Raw genomic sequence first — 6,000 nt, 5'->3', positions numbered from 1 at the left:
CCTACACGAAAAACCACTTCTTCTCAATTGCATCGTGATTCTCACTCCGCCCGTTGCACCGTATCCTATTTCACAATTGCATTAAAGCTTAAAAGCGGATTGCACGATTAAAGGACACGTTCCTGAAGGAAAATAATAAACCACAGATCGCTTTTAATTCGCGAAACGACGCGATCGTCATCGAAAAGCCACTGAACGTAAACATAAACGGATTCTCGAGATATCGTGGAAACGGGTGTATAAAAAATAAGGAAAGAGTAGAGGGGAAATATAGCCTTGGAATGGATTCTTGGGGTCGTACGGCCGAGTTCGTGTAGCGAGCCAAGGGCTGTGAAGGGTTAGCGAAGGGCGGTCGAGGGGTAAGCGAAGGGTGCACCCGTTGCCGAAGACATTTAGTTCTCTACTCCGTTAACCCCGAGTACCCTGGCACAATCGAATCAACAACGGATGGGTAATTTCCTCGGAGGACGGAACAAAGCGGGGCCACTCGCGAGATATCGAGCTCGCCAGAAAAATGCACGCGGACAAAGAGCCGATAATTGTAATTGCGATCTGCTAGTCGACGGAAAAGCGATTTATTGCCGGTGTGCATCGAGAAACTCATCGTGATCTATTAACCATTTCCCTCGGGAAAAAATGTACGGCACCGTCGTTCACCTTTTAACGATTTCACGTCTGAAATTTCATAACCTCGACCTCTGTTTTAGCTCGATCACTCGCCGAAGCAAATAAACCAGGATCCAAAGTTTGCTGTGGCTTGAAAAAAAGGTTGTCGAGGGTTAGGGTTAGGACAGATGACACGTCGTTGTCTAACCATAACAGTGACAGGAAAGACAAATTTCTCGATATTAAATTCATGCGGAATAGATACGGAAACAATTGCGAATTCCGAAATCGGAGATATCCAACGAACGCTTCTGATTCTTATAGAAATTAACGTACACGTCGGGGATAAAATTGTAGAATGTAAATTGCCAGATAAATATTCAAGGATGTTAAAAAGTCGACTCTGCATATATATGAAATATGCATATCTAGTAGAGAGTTAGCATATTTCTATACTTTTCCCGTTATACGTTTCAAAAACGTTGACCAGTCCGTTCGAGATAAGGTAGCAAGATTGTAAACAGCAAAGCAGAGTTCCTGTGAGATGATCGTTCATAAATCTAGATGGTGTAGCATGTCCCGATAAGAAGAATGCAATTTGCAAGTAAAAGTGCCGGAGTCTATCAGGCAGATATCTCGAGGCGAACGTTCTTTGCAGATGTTTAGAAAATCTTTGCTAAGAATGATGAAAGTTCTAAAGTTTAGAAAGAAATTCACCTTTTTTAGAATTCGCAATTTTGCTGCTTTTTTCTACGAATGAAAGTACACAATATCGCGTAAAAATAACTTCCGTGCCTTTATTTTTTCTCTATTTATCTGGACGTATGTACGTCCAGAGCTTAAGTAAATCGTACTAAGTAATTAAGGCTTCTTCTACTGTAAAATAAACCGAAGATGCCGTGTTTGACGAACAGGGATACGAATGTGTACATTGGCTGACGAAGATTCAGAGTGTGAGACTCGCAACGAAATATTCGAAGAAATTAACGGCTTGATAGCGATACTAATTAATGGTAAACAATGTACTAGGTTATTCTTCAAAGATCGAAGGTATATATCAGCGAAGCAGTATCTACGTTAAAAAATTATACGAGCACGCTTGATCGATGAAAGAACAAAAATTTGTAATTAAACCGATACCACTGGCAAAAGTTTTTCGTCGTAAATCGAATAATTCAGATTCGAAGAGGTTCCTATGTTCGACCAACGAAGTTGTTCTCGACAATTTTCTTTCGGTTGAAAATGGACTTGTTTGGACGGTCTATAGGCGCACGTAAGAGCGTATTGGATACCTCGTCCTCGAGGTCCGAGAGAAGATCAGTGATTGATCTCGACGGATTCTCCGCCGGAGTCTGTTACGAGTTGGAAAAGTAACGCGTTGACTCGCCTTGGCTCTCGATGATATTTTCCCACCAGCTACTTGGGCATTATCTCGAGAAACAAAGTAACGCGAATTTTTATTTTTAATTTCGCGATTTTGAAAAATCCAACACGTTTTCGATAAATTCGAAACTATTAATCTTATAAACATAGAATGTATATTTACAAATTAGAGGTATATATTTAATATCAGAATGGTATAAAAGAACAATTGTATGAATGTGTAATTTGTCGACAGTCTGTAGAATTTAAAAATTAATCCCACGTAAGAGAAAGTAGAAATGCGATATTGCAATGTTGCCTTTACACGATAATTATACATTTAGTTTCATTTGCATACGAATTAACATTCGCCAGAGCTTGTGTGCTCGTTATATTTATCCATATTTAGCGATTGAAAACGTTTTCACGTTGAAGAATGCCATTAGTCACCTAATTTTCGCGAACGAGTCAGGCTCTCTGATACACGAGACTTTTCAGTGAAGTATCGCACGAAAACTTTGCGCAGATATTCTACGTCGAGCGAATGTTCATAACCGTGTATCCGTTATACAGCAATGACCGTTTCGCCGCACGCGACGAATGCATTAGAAAGCGTCGGTTTACATGTTCTACAACTTTCGCAAAGTTTAATTACTGGTTCTTCATGACGTCGGTAGCCATGCGAATGAAAGCCCTGCATTTTCGCGCTCAACATTTAACTACGTTTCAGGCAAGGCCCTGTTGATCGCTAAACCGTGTAAGCAGCAGAAAGCACCGGTTAAGAATTTTATGCTTTTGGTTATGCCAGCTCGCAGTTGTAGAACTGATGATGTGTCACGTGCAGTTATAGTTCTCTCATTTACTAGTTTCTCAGATAAGTTTTGCCTCTCTTGCAAAGTTTCGTTAATAATTCAGGACGTATTAGTATGATTTAAATGCTTCACGAAAATTATCTCGTTCATGTCGCTTTCTCTATTTCGATTAGAGAGTATCGCACATTTCGTGAAATTTTTTCCATAAATTTTACGTTACTGCGAATTATGTAAATTGTCAGTGTTCTTGTCTCTTAGATCTAGAGAAGCTAGTGTCTTAGTCTTTATTCAATCATCCTCCCAGTGACTCGAAGACGCAGCTCATAAATGTCCCTTATCCAGGGGAAACTTTGGCTGGAAAACTATAAGTGAAATCACGTACGACACAGCTATGCTAAGTAATTTACATAAGTGCTGACACTTTGACATTTTATGATCAGGTCAAAGCCGTATTTCTCGCGTATATCAGGAAATTCAGCAGCGAAGGGAGAAGTTTGACGAAAGCGTCGCGCAACCTGTGCCATGAATGTTAATTAACGAGACAACAATACGCGTCGTTGTTGGAAAATCTTCGCAGCTTTCCTTCGATCCCCTTTCACATCTTTATTTCTCGAATATTCTTTTAACATTCGTAAATATTTGTGTCTTTATTTTGCGAACTCTATTGTACACAAGGTCTCAAAGGAGTAGCGATCCGCGAGAGAAAACGAACGAGCAAATTAGCGAATAGCAAATTACGAATTTCCGTAATCGTTTCATCGACAAATACTTTTTCGTCGTTTCCAAGAAAAGGAACCTTTTCTTTTCTTCCAGAAACCGTGGAATTTCGACTTCCGTGTTATATCGACTTTCGCAACATCTTTTGGTCCATTCACAGTGACATAATTGCATTTCCCGTTTCTCCCGGACACGGAGCATAAAAATTGAGTTGGAGGTTAAATCCACGCGAAAGTGGTCTGCGTGAGAGGTTGGAAGGTTAAGTGGCGAAACGCGGATCAGATCAGTGGTTCTGCGATTTCTGCGACCTTCTACGCTCCCTGTATTCCATACCTGGTTACTTTCAATCTCCCATCCCCCTTTGTGCTTTTACCATTTCTCGAATTCACGGCACGAGTATTATACTTCGGAATATTACCGTATTATTAAATAATTAACAAAAAGAGAAGGGAAACTGGCACAGACGAGAAACGATTTCTGTGTTTTCTCTTTTCTTCCACTCTCCACGCTTCATTTTCTTTGCTCTCTCGAGCTCCTTCTTTGCCATCTTCTTTACTTTGCTTCTTTTTGCACTTGGCCAAATTTCGCCAGCCTCGCTATCGTTTCGTCTTACGAACGCGCCCGTCCCGATTGTTCTGCGATTTCCAGGCCTCGATGCTTTGCCGCGTTTTAAACGAAGCCTGTTTTGCATCGAGTGTAAAGCGATCGTATCTGAATACTCCGAGTAGGAAAAATCCTCGCGGGGAACGTCGTCGTCTGTCGACGTCGAATCTCTATTGGTCGACCCATTGATTCGATCTTCGCCACAAAGGTGTTTTGTCGCTGATTGAAGGAACGGGGAATCCGATGCAGTCGAGCGACGAAGGGATGAAGAAAGTCCCGAGGAGCGCGAAGATCGGCTTGACTAAATTCTTAAAAGGGATTTAATCGATACACCGTAATGTAGGTTGATTTGATGGCGATTTAATGGGAGCGAGAAATTGTTTCTACTATATAAACACTGTATTAGGTATATTTAATCGTGTAATTGCGAGATCTGTTATTATATATTGATCGGTGAGATGTTTATAAAGCGATAGAGTGATACGAGATTATGAAATTGATTAAATATTATAAATTTACTAAATATCCGTATTAAATAAATATGAAATTCGTACAAATATGACGCGGTAAGGACATAAGTGAATTTAATTTTGGTAGTAATTTATCGATTCGCGAATAAAGAGTTTATGAATTTGGAAATAAATGAAAGATAATCGAAACACGACGACATCCGTAAATCCGTTGATAGGAAAAGTTATTCTCGATGAATTAAATTATACCCGTACAACGTGTAATTTAATGCTTGCATGCTAAATTATATTTACGGAGAATTCGTAATATCATTTCGCTTATTGGCCAAGAACAAATGAAACGCTCTCGTGTAACTTGTGAAAAATTGAGGATCAATATGTTTTAATGGAAACGTATTGGTATATACTTGGGCAAAATGAACGGGAATTATGCAGAAAATTAGTGCCTGTATCGATAAATTCTTCGCGTTCCAGAAACCGCAAACTGTGATATTTCTCCGGGTCTGTGAGTAAATCTCATCGAACCGTTCAGCGAACAATCTCGAGCGCTCCAAGAATTTGACTTTTCCGCATCCTCGACTACCCCACGAAGTATTTACTCGACAGCAGTTGTGCTTGGTAATCGAATCATTCGTTTTTATTCCTTTCCAAAACGTTTAAATGCTCCAGGTGTAAATTTACCCGGCATATCGCTCGAATAATCAAATTTCGATAAAGCGAATTTCTTTATTTTTCACAACTTGTATGAAGAATCGTGAAATGTTTAATCCTCGAAAATAAAGTATTTTTCGTTGCAAGTTTTTTTTTTTTTTTTTCACAAAACAGGAAAATTAATTAAATTCGTATTATTAGTAAATTATTAATATATGTTGATATATGATATGAATAGAAAATAAATTGAATTCTCAGTGCAGAGGTTGACTCGATATATGTATATTATTCGATACATTTTTTTAATTATCGTAATATACGCGTATAAATTGTTCATAATTTGTTGTAGGTCGTTAATTAGCAATCGGCCAGGAACTTGTAAAAATTTTCTTTTAATTAATAATCATAAAATGTGTAATAAGAACGACGCTTTGACAAATATTTATTTATCAAACACGAGCGTTGCTAATTAATTAACGAGCTTCGTATATTTATCGATAGATGTTTATTTTCGCGATAAATAAAATCCACGAGTAACGTGTTTTTCTTACGTTAAATCGATGCATTAAACAACACTGTTCTGACACGAAATTAATACAAATGAGCACGCAACGTAAATTAGTAATGTAATTGTTTCGCGTGTAAAGCGAAGGACGTTGACAAGCTGCGTTAGCGATTAACTTTCGTGCCATAGGAAAACTTTGAAATGTCGTACGTGTCGATTTGTACACAGATTGATCTATAGTTTGGCGAAAAACTTTTCTCGCCATCATAAATCA

The 6,000-nt window shown here is 38.7% G+C and overlaps 1 protein-coding gene across 1 annotated transcript in view; it reads left to right on the top strand.

The window, feature by feature from the left end:
• LOC108553083 (uncharacterized) overlaps positions 1–6,000 on the top strand; it is a 105,125-nt gene that overhangs the window by 79,662 nt on the left and 19,463 nt on the right.

The sequence above is a fragment of the Eufriesea mexicana genome, unplaced genomic scaffold (genome assembly GCF_001483705.2).
Source record: "Eufriesea mexicana isolate 0111107269 unplaced genomic scaffold, ASM148370v2 scaffold9249, whole genome shotgun sequence".
Taxonomy (NCBI): domain Eukaryota; kingdom Metazoa; phylum Arthropoda; class Insecta; order Hymenoptera; family Apidae; genus Eufriesea; species Eufriesea mexicana.
Note: the sequence above shows the minus strand (reverse complement) of the source record. Positions and strands in the feature narration are given on the sequence as shown.